Raw genomic sequence first — 11,760 nt, forward strand, 5'->3', positions numbered from 1 at the left:
GGTAAATTTGTGGATACTGTGGTTTTAATGCAAATACCATCCCTGCTGAAAAAAAACAATGAATTTTTTAATTAGAATGAGATTTTTAAATTAAATTCCTCTTTGTAGTGTGTTTGGGTTTTATTCCAATAGGATTTACCATCCCACCAATAGAATCCATCACATGCAAGTAGACAACATAGTATCCATAGTACAATTCCCATTTATAACCATTAAATCCATTACATTTTATGTTGTATTTTGGGCAGGGTTCTATTGTTTTTATATTCACAGGAACTCTTCAACTATAGTTACTTCAGTAAAAACATCATTCATTTTCCAAATCGCTTTAAATGATATAACAGCAGATCAGAAGTTAACACGCACGTGTAGCTCAAGGTGTATGTGATGCTTATTTACCGTTTGCGTATGCCGATCATTTTCATGACAATGTTTCTAACGATCTTTGACTGATCGTAACCCACAGATGATTACACCACACTTTAACATGTGCCTTTTTCCTCTTTTATGTTCTATTTTGCCTTTTCAGAGCGCTATCAAGTGTAGCAGCGATACGTTTACATTAGTTTAGCGGGAAGATCCCAGAGTTGCCAGATTTGCGTAAAAAAATCTGCCAAATGGCCATTCAAAGCTTGCCGGAAAACCGCGAGCTTAGAAAACTGAAATACTTGGCAACAGTAAAGGTCCTGGCAGATCGCAAGCCAGATAAATTGGCACACAGGAAACCCCGCTGCATAGAAACCATTTTCTACTTTTGGACCTTTTTATAAATGTAGTGGAGTAAAAAGTATGATATTTGTCTTTCAAATGTAGTGAAGTTAAAGTACAAGTACTCAGAAAAAATAATACTCAAGTAAAGTACAGATACTCAAAAAGTGTACTTAAGTACAGTACTCAGGCAAATTTACTTCGTTACTGTCCACCTCTAGTGAAAATCCGAAAGGGTATTTACACGTGTCTGCTACGAAACGTGTTGGACACTCCTGCTCAAAGGTGGAGCTTCAAAAATTGCAGAGCTGTAATCGGGCCTTAAAAGTTAGGCCCGACAGTGCCCGAGCCCGACAGAATTCGGCCCGAGCCCGACAAGTACATTTCGATTGACAGCTTTTTAAAAGCCCGAACCCGTTTACAGCCCGACATTAGGCTATTCAAATGTGCGCACGCGCACAGCTTTTTGTCAAGAATGAATCATTTATACATGTTTTAACATAATTTATTAATGACTAACGTAGGCTATAGGCCACTTGGATGTTGGAACAAAGAAATAATTAAGTCCTCTGTAACATCGTAACATCTCACATATCCCACTGGCTCATTATTCTCATTATGCACATGGTCAAAACTTTTCCACACCTCAGACTTTGCTTTAGTTACTGGTGCAACCAAAACGTAATCGCCAGAGGCAAGCCTCCGTTTCACCTCCTCAGCCAACCCGTTCTCACTCCCGACTCGTCACATATTTACGCTCAGTCAGCGCCCCACGGCGTCACATTTGAACGCGCAGAGTACCCCTTTGGCGTTGTTTTTCGACGAACAGGGAACTGCGTTGCTGTTTTCTAAATGCAACAGACCGAGATGCGTGCAATTCTTAGCATTTCATAATTATTTATGGTTTTAATATTTTGTAGCACCTAACCCCAACCTCACCCTAAACCTAACCCTAACCACTTCTCAGCCATATAAAACACAACACGCGAATAAAAGTACAGTCACAGGTATTTATTACACAAACTGACCAAAAGCATTACAAAATAAAACAAACAACTTGTTTCGCATACCTTTTTGCACCAAAGCCTCACGATAACATTGCAATGGAGATGCCGTGCGTGTCCGTGAATACATGAACTCGGCTGAGGCTCCCATTCAAAAGATAAACCGGAACAGCTAGATGCAGTCGGTTGCGGGAGCCAATACCGTTTCACGTTCAAAGCCAACGAAATGACGCGATCGGACACGAGACACGGGAAAGCCAATGGCATCGAAGCTGACGTAACTTCCTCTGGCGGCAAATTTTGAACGTCGTTCTTCACTGGATTTGAGATTTACGGCGGACGGTGATCGCTTTCGCATCTGTTCCTCATACAAATCGATCGTTTCGCGTTGATACCCTTGAAATATCTGTATTTTTGAACGACATTGTGACTGCTTGTATTATGTGTTTTATATTACGATAAATAAACTGTTTTAAACATTCAATAAACATTACTTGCTCAAACTGTCTGAATAGTGTCATGTAAATGCAATTATCCTGGCCATTAAACTTAAATTAAACCCCGAAACATCATCATTGCAAATTATATCTAATATACATTTTCATAATGACGGTGAAATTCGCGTGCCCTTCACGTCGAAAAACGACGCCAAAGGGGTACCCTGCGCGTTCAAAAGTGATGCCGAAGGGCGCTGACCGAGTCGGGAGTGAGAATGTGTTGCAACCCTCAGCATCCATTTTTGCATCTTTGTCGCGCTAATCGGAACGCATCACATGACCGCTCATTTACCGCGCAAGCCCGAGCCCGTGTAAAATGATAGAAATTAAGCCCGAACCCGTCGGGTCAGCGGCGTCGGGTTCGGCAAAAGATCTTCGAGCTCTAAGGTAAACAGATCGCGTGGATGTGGAAAGTTGAAATATTGAATTAGCTTAATCCTATGCAGTCGATGATCTCGCGGGCTCATTTGATAACGTGCACTTGCCCGCAAGATGCGCTAACATTATTTCTGATTTATAAATGAGCGCTCACGAAAAGTTACCATGATTTTACCAAGTACCATAGGCGCCGATTGCGCTGGTGGATTCTCACACTCAATAACGTGCACTTATATCTGCGAGAGAGCATCGAGTTTTGGTCACAAAAACGTCGTGCCGGTGGCGCCGCTCTCTTTCAGTAAAGGGAATCCGCGTGACAGCGGAGCGGATTGAATGCACTGCAAAATCGAGCTCTCGATAATTGTCAATAAAATAAAACGTCATATGCAAACTTTTGAGATTACTTATTTATTCACGTTTATAATTATTAAAGTAGATTATGGCAGGCTGGCAAAAAATGTAAGTGCATGTGTGCAGCATAGAAAGTTACCAAGAGGTGTTTGTTTGCGCGTGTGCGTGCGGCTGGAATGGGGACTAACTGCCACATGGAAAACATTACTGATGCTCTGTTCAGAAAGGCCAAATCAGCGACCTATGAAACAAAGCAGTCAAGAGCAAGTGCCACTGCAAGTAAATGTGATTGATATACTGTAGGTGCGGTTCTGTTGATTCAGCGCGTGTTTTGCAACATAAATAGTTACTGTACATACACAGCTGAATGTGCTTTGGTTCCCATCCAGCACAGGTTCCACACGTGACCCACGTTGGCTTTATCTATCAAGTCTACTTTGTAGATTAATTTAGGATTCTAATCGGTTAAATATGACTTAATCGTGGCGCTTAACATGACGTCACAGAAGACAAGCTCTGTCACTAATCCTGAAACAGTACACGCAATGGAGTGGCTCAGAGATGACGTATTTTTGTAGGCTAACCCGGAAGTAAGTGCCACACTGGTTCCCTGGACCGAAAGCCTATGCATTTTTTCTTAGACTTTTTTCAATATCGCAAAAAATAATATCTGTGATTAACAAATGTTCACAATGTTTACACGTCAAGATAATATTTACAGATTAACACAATATTTGCTATTTTGAAGCCTAAATACAGTCGCCAGAAGTAAAAAGCTAACACAAGGCTATAAAAAGACTATACACTATGGTCGCTCGATATCAACGTCACCACCACCAAACCCCTGACAACTTTCTCAAACTTTTTTAAAAATGTGTTCTCTGGCAAGTAATTACTCCGTGAATGAATCCCCAACAATGTTTTAGACATTTGTTGCATTATTTGTGAGATTTATATGCGCGATGAGTGACGTCTGAGGCGGTAGTCAAAGGCGGTAGTCGCTTTTAGCAACTTGTTAGCAACCGCCGTTTTTTAAAGACACAATAAAGGTAAAAAAAATCACAAGCGGGTTATAACTGGTGTGTCATAGATTAAAACATGAAAATATGTAGAGTTTTTGTTAGCTGCAGACCTTATTTCAGGCGATTTACCAAGAACCCATTAAAAAAAACCCATAGACTTTGGGGCAATGGAATCGAAAGTCTTAAAATGCGAACTCGCTTCCGGGGTTTGCATACAAAATATGTCATCTCTGCGGTACTCAATAGACAAAAAAAATAAGAGTAGACATTGCGGAATGCAGAATTAAATATATTTAATATTATTTAATAAAAAACATATGTCTGTATCGGCACATCCCAAAGGATCCATTTTATGTTCTTTGTCAGTCCAAAAGTGCCTTTTGAGTGATGGTTTGTCGGAGGTCACTATTACTAATTGGGCCTATTTGGAACTATTGGTAGGAATAAACAAAAAAAAGCTTTCTCAAAATTGATGACAAGTATTTTTTAAATTCACTAAATGCATGAGGGTCGAAGCTTAAATGGGGTTTAAAAACATTTAAAAAAAATAATACAACTTTAAATTTAGTAATTTTCTGTTCAGTACAAAGTGTCCTGTCTAAGCTTAATTTAATTTTAATGTCTACAATGTTACAAAAAATGTTGTCAGACATATTTACAACAACAATCATTTGAAGACAAATTAAACAAGGATCCCAATGTAGCCCCCAAATACATTAATTGTAATTTTACATCTTTTTAGTTTTTCAATATCGTTTAAATAACTCTGTTTTACCAATTTGTCAACAAGGAGTTTTTGTAAGGAAGTAAAATTCCTTTAAAATTGTATATGAACACAGACACTCTCTTACGTATTCTAAGTACTACAGGTCTACGGGGTGCCTTTTGATGATGTCACAGAGAATGTTAAATACTGTAACTGTCAGTTTTATGGTTTTATAATAGTTTCCTGATCCTGTTACACTGAATTACCTCTACCAAACTGCGTATTTGGGGCCATTTTTACTTAAGAAAAACAATAAAACGGAGCCTATGCTTATTTGAACATGCCAATAAATCACATTTATTTATCCTATTTTTATTCAAATATGAAATTGTACTATCAAATTATACTCAATCACAGTTTTACAGTTTGAAACTGTCATGGTTCTGCCCCACCTTGTCTTGCTTTTCTTGACCTAGTGGCAGAACCATGATAGAACCTCTTGTTTTATGTGGAGAGAGTCATTTTGACCCTGTCGGCCTTCGATACTCTCTCCGGTCCTTGTCTGTGTTTCCGCACTTTTGAATCTCTGTTACTGGTTGTTTATTAGTTCATGCCCCACACCTGTTCCCCTTTGATTTGTCCCTTTATTTAATGCCCCTGTGTTCTCTGTCTTGGGTTGGTTCATTGTACTCTGTCGTGTTTCGTGTGGGTGAGTTCTTGTCCTGTTAAGTGTAGCTTAGTCCTTGTCCTGTTAAGTGTAGCTTAGTCCTTGTCCTGTTAAGTGTAGCTTAGTCCTTGTCCTGTTAAGTGTAGCTTAGTCCTGTGTAATATGTTGTTAATGTTATTTTTAGTCTTGTTTAGTGTAGTTAGTCTTTGTTCTTATTATACCCTTGTTTTCCCCCTCGTGGGTTTTTGTTTTGTGTGTTTTATTATTTATTAAAAAGCCTTGTTTAACCCCTTACCCGCTGTCTGCGTCTTGGGTCCTCTCTCCTTGTCTCCACCTTACCCAGAACATGACAGAAATACACAAGTATTTTATATATATATTAGTGCTGTCAATCGATTAAAAAAATTAATCGGATTAATCACACATTTTCTGTGATTAATCACGATTAATCGCACATAACAATAATTTTAAAATATACTTTTACATTTTAATAATTTCACATTTAATCTTCAAATTGATGTAGAAACAACATATTTCTTTAACAGCGTCATTTTATGAATGAAAGAAAACATTTTGATATTAGTACTGTAACTGATGTCTCTATTAAATTGATTATTTTAACATTAATTATAGCCATTCAACAATATAATTGAGAGCTATCATGAAATATACAGAAATTGAAGGAATTCTCAAACCCTTTACAGTCTTTAATGCTAAATTATAAATTAAATGCAGAAGAATTCTCATTAAAGCTACAAAATCACATTGATTTCTTCTTTTTTTTGTTCTTTGATTAACATTTAGTGACAGGAGTCACAGCAGCATGTTTAAGAACGCGGCCCCTTTAAGAGCTGTCTCAGTACGCAGATCTGACCGTCACCGCACTCCCATTTTCACAACTCTTTGCATTCATTTAAGATTTTATTTTACACTTTGAAGTCTTGCTTAAGAAAATGCTAGACAAAACGGGCTTTCTGACATAATCTTGTGTGGTTTTATCCGTTCAAGCACGAAAGAGAATTTAACACGGATGCGCTGTCTGACAGAGATTCACCGACGCAGCCTTCAGCCCGTGACTGTTTACACCAGACTGGACCTCGCGTTGCGTTTTGCCGCGTCCCACAGTTTAGAAGCTGTCTGTCTTCATTGAACGCGTCAAAGCAACTGTTTAAAATTGCGCTTAAGTGGTTTAAAAGCCTGTACACGAATAAGAGCCTGATTACATAATGTAACGCTAGACAAAGGATGTTAAAACAAACAGATGCTGCGTTAATTGCGTTAAATATTTTTCACGCGTTAATTAAAAAAATTAATCGCATGCGTTAACGCGTTAACATTGACAGCCCTAGTAAAAATATGTTCTTTGAACATTAACGTTAACATTTTACGTGCATTTAATGTTTTCTATGTGTATACTTCACTTTTGTGAATTTAATGTGTAAAAGAGGGCATCTCATCTTTGATCCAAGAATGGAAAGAAAAAAGTGGGTGATGATTTTACTTAACTTCTGCAGGAATTATACAAACATACAACGTGAATAACTTATTAGTCAATAAAACAAGAATATTATAAAATTTAATATTGTTTTTTACTGTAAACAGTTATTTGTCGCTTTTTGTTGGTTCAACTTTAAAAAATAAGTTACCTGGTTGCCTTAAAATTTGGAGTTAATGCAATATAAAAATATTAGTTAACTCAATTCATTTGATGCAGACTCGTTGTGTTGAATACTATTTTTAAGTTGAATTAACTAAATTTTAAGGCAACCATGTAACTTATTTTTTTAAAGTTGAACCAACATTTTTTTTACAATAGATGTCAAAATTAAGGGTAAACAATAATGGGACAATTTTATTGAGCTTTTTTCACAGCCATTATTACATATTTAGTAAATATAGCAAATAAAGCATTGGTCGATAATCAAAGCATGCACTATAATCTAATCTAATTGTAATATTTATTTGCTAAAGATGAATTATAATGTTTAAAGATCTAAGATCATCATTCCAAACTAGTATGGAATAACACAAAACATACTTTATTTATACAGAATGATGTGAATGTGATATGTTGATGTTTTACAAAATAGTGAATCAGAATGTGTTTAGTATGTCTAAAAGAGAGTTAAGACATGCACATTCGTATTTCAGAAAAAAAAAATTTCAACACTGTTTCTGGTCACAACTGTTTTTGTATCTGGTTGTTTGTCTTCAGGGTCCCTTTTGATGGGGTACTGTGTAACGGAGGCCAGCTAGTGAAGAGCTGTGCAGTGTGTAAACCTCACTCACCGACCAACAGAGCCACTAGAAACTGCGGTCTTTAGCCTCCTCGTTAAAGCGCCCGTCTCCTATCCGAACCGTTTCCGGTTCGAGGCCCGTGCTGTGCGAGTGGGACCGGTTACAACTGTAACATGCTGGAGTCGTGTATGACCTCGAGGAGTGCTGTGCTGTGCATGACTATGGAACGAAGTAGCTATCTGTGGGATTAATTAAAATCATGTCACCCCATTCACCAGCAGAGGTCATTGTCACCATATAATTGATCCCATCTCTATGACAGCCTTTTCACTAATTTGCACTCCCTTTATCAGGTTTTCATTCAATACATGCTCGCTTTGCATTTGCATTTATTAGTGAACCAAGTGTGTTCATACTGTATCTCGTGTACCTACTTATAAAAAGACTGAGACTTGCAGTGTGTGTAAATGAAACTATAGATCACACATAAACAGATGTTACAATGTTAAACTCATAGACTGTGAGGTGTAAGGGTTTCAGCACCAACACAACAGACAGCTCTATTACAACTTGGTCCATCGTTATGCATAACGTTAGTGCATAGGCTAATTTTCTGCAAGAATTCACATGTTTATAGTAAATTTGTGGTAACGACGTGGGAAATATGTTAAACTTAAAAGAACACCACTGAAAGTGTATAACTAGGTTTCTTACGCACAGCTTAAGGTAGCGTGGCCGAGCGGTCTAAGGCGCTGGATTAAGGCTCCAGTCTCTTCGGAGGCGTGGGTTCGAATCCCACCGCTGCCAATAGTTTTCATTTTTAAACACTAAATTTCCTTGCAGCAGAGACGTCCACTTACATATACTTCATACTTTTTTTTACAGAATCCTCACGGCAAATAGATACGTTTGAATGTCAACAATAATCAATCATAGACGATTTGCAACGCCTCGGTATTGAAATATCGAGCTGAAAATATTATTGTAACTGTGGTATATAATTTATCATTGCATAGTATAAAATGCAACATGACCGGCATGTGGTGATGTGGGTCTACCAACAATTCGTTAAATGTAAATAGATAAATGTTATGCTCTGATAAAAATATTATTGTAGACAAACAGAACTATACAGGACCGAGAGGGAAATACTAACGTTAGAGCATATTCATTTTCGTGCGAAAGTGTTGCGCGACATCTAATGGTGTATGTGATCAATGACAACGGTCCAAGACATACCTGCTTAAAAAGTAACAAAAAATGCAACGACCGTTTAAAAACGGTCCGTGTACGTTTTATCATTTGATATCCTATTCGAAATCACATAACGAGAAATTGAAAAATGACTAGTTTCTCGTTTTTTCGTTTAGTTCACCAAACGGAAATTTCGTTTTTGGCCCGATATTTTATTTTTCGTTTGCCGTTTAAAAAACGGATTTTGGCCTCAATATGGCATTCCGGTCCGTGTACNGTACTTGTTGCATCAAAGAGTACAGAACAGTACTCTACTCTCAGCCAGTCTTGTCTCATTGTTCCAAGGTTACCACAGCGAGCAGGATGCAGTTCATGGCCTGACCTGATGGTAGAGCGGAGAATGGGAAGTGGGGACCTGACAAGAGCTGAGATGATAGAGCTGGATAAAGAAGGACGCGGTCTCTTGACATGTCTTCACCACAAAATTTCAAATGCTATTAGATTATTAATGATAATCTTAAACTATAATTTATTTTATTATTAAGTTTATTTATTTTATTTAGCCTTGTTGTGCAAGTTCTCTGGAGCTTGTGCAGAGGCAGCAGCTTTTGCCAGAGGGGAACTGGAATCCCCTGGTTGGGCCTGGGTTCTCCTGAGGTTTTTTTTCTCGATTAGAGTTTTGGGTTCCTCGCCACCGTTTGCATACTGTTTTTGCACTATCTGCCTGACCGGGGGGGCTGCTTTAGAATTTTAAAGTTTTACTTAATTAATATTGCATATAGGAATTTATTATCTGTTATATTTGACCTGTGCTTCTCTCTCCTTTATCCTAAATATCCTAAATGTGTGCTCTCACTGAGCGTGTGTGTGTGTGCGTACTTGTCTGTGTACGTACGTGTGTGTGTGTGTGTGTGTGTGTGTGTGCGTGCGCATCCGGTGTGTGTGTGTCTCTGTGTCTGTGTGTGTTGGTGCGTGTGCGTGTTCTGTGTGTGGAGTGTTTTGTGTGTGGGTGTGTCTGTCTTCTGTGTTTTCAACCTTTTCTTGTTTTTGCAGGTACAACTTTGATTGTTTTGCTTGTAGTCAATGTGTCTCATGTGCAGCTGCTTTGTAACAATGAAAATTGTAAAAGCGCTATATAAATAAAGTTGAGTTGAGTTGAGTAGTAAACAAACCAAGTGCAGTACATGACATACTCCTTCTGAAGTCCCGGGGATCATTTTGCTCCTCAAAGTAAATAATAGTTAGAACACAACGAGAAGAGATGATATGTTACATGTTTAACACACAGTGCGTTGCATCAATCCGACAGTATACAGTTAAATCAGAGGTTTAAAAAGAGTTATTTCGTATGAAGACGCAACATATTCAGACCGCTTCCAGTGCTTCTCATAAGCTAAGCTATACTCAGCGAGTAACGTTAACTCATAGTCTCTAGCAAAATAAATTTTAAACAAAACATATAGACTATCATCTTGTCATTATGAAGAATAATGAAAACATTGGAACATCTTGGAAAGAGTAGCATCCTGACCATCACCGTACACTCGCATGCTGACTGGAGAGACAGCACCAGCGGAGGTCAGAGTTTCTTAATTATGCTATATTGGTTTATTCCTCGCATAAAGCTATCGAATGACAAAAAGTGCATTGGTGGTTTCATGATAGTCAGTCCTTTTTGAAGCTTAAGAGTAATTTAAGCAGGGTCACAATCTGCAAAGGTTCACATACACTAACTTACACTACTACAATAGCGTTAATGTAAATCATTAATGTAAAGCGTAGTTTTACATTACAAAAAAGTAAATTACAAAAAAGTAATTTATTATGAAAGTCTACATCTACGTTCCCCTCTCCGTCCATTTGTGATTGCGTGTCCATGCTGTGATAATCGCATTCCGGGGGTAACGTTAGGGGGAATTCCTCCATCTATTCACTAACTTACTGCGTCCGAGGCTCTCGATCGCTTTTTGTCGGGTGTATTATACTTTCTCTTGTTCTGCTGATTAACTTACACACGCCCGGGAACAGAAACTGCTATTACAGCAGATAAACGTAAATAATACGAAGCGTCGACGCATTTCACGCACGTCGTTGCAGCCCTAGTTTATTCCAAACATAACTGCGCTAGGGGTCCGTGTATCTTTTGGTCATTTGATTGTCCTTTTAGAAACGGGTGTTAAAAAACAAAAAAAGCGTGGCTATTTGATTTTCGTTTTAAAATACAAAAATTGAAATTGAAATACAAGGCGTGAAAAAAAAAACGGATGAGCACAATTTAAAAAAATGATTTGATTTGCATTTTATATTTCGAATAACTAAAAGTAAAATCACAAGAAAACAGAAATGAAAAAAGGCCCGTTTTTTATATTCCGAAACCGGATGTGGTCATTACATAATAACAGCGCCAAATTTGACTGTGTGGAGTTGCTTTAGTACAGACTAAAATGTCTTTGGAAGCGTACTCAGATATGATTTTAGACATGGCAAAACAAGGCCTGTCATCTGCAGAAATTTCTTCGCGAATATCCCACGATAGTGGGGGAGCAAGAGAGGATGTTCAGCAAGAAACGTGAGGAAATTTTGCGCTGAAAATGGCTTAAGCTTGATGGGACTCCCCGACGCTCATTTGGAGTTAGAAGTGGCAAAAGCTAACCGAGGTATACTTGCTGTGTGTGTGTGTGTGTGTGTGTGTGCGTGAGTGTGTGTGTGTGTGTGTGTGTGTGTGTGTGTGTGTGTGTGTGTGTGTGTGTGTGTGTGTGTGTGCGCGTGCGCGTGTGTGAGAACGAACTATATGCCTATATGCATTGCACACACATTATGTCCCGAATCTCCATAGGGTTGTTCATATGAAGTTCTACTGGCATCTTTTATGCCCGCTATCACAAAAAGCAAATAAATCACAATAAATAGCCTCAGCCTACTTTTATTTGTCAGTAATTACAGTCAACATAATTCTCACAATACTGACAATTCCCATAACACATGCATGCACACT

General features: G+C 38.2%; 1 non-coding gene across 1 annotated transcript; it reads left to right on the top strand.

Moving 5' to 3' along the window:
* The first annotated feature begins 8,296 nt into the window (after positions 1-8,296).
* Positions 8,297-8,378, top strand: trnal-aag (transfer RNA leucine (anticodon AAG)). The gene has a single exon. It is a non-coding gene; the product is annotated as a tRNA-Leu (tRNA).
* Positions 8,379-11,760: the final 3,382 nt, after the last annotated feature.

This window comes from Triplophysa rosa, unplaced genomic scaffold, assembly GCF_024868665.1.
Source record: "Triplophysa rosa unplaced genomic scaffold, Trosa_1v2 scaffold34_ERROPOS1928816, whole genome shotgun sequence".
Lineage (NCBI taxonomy): Eukaryota > Metazoa > Chordata > Actinopteri > Cypriniformes > Nemacheilidae > Triplophysa > Triplophysa rosa.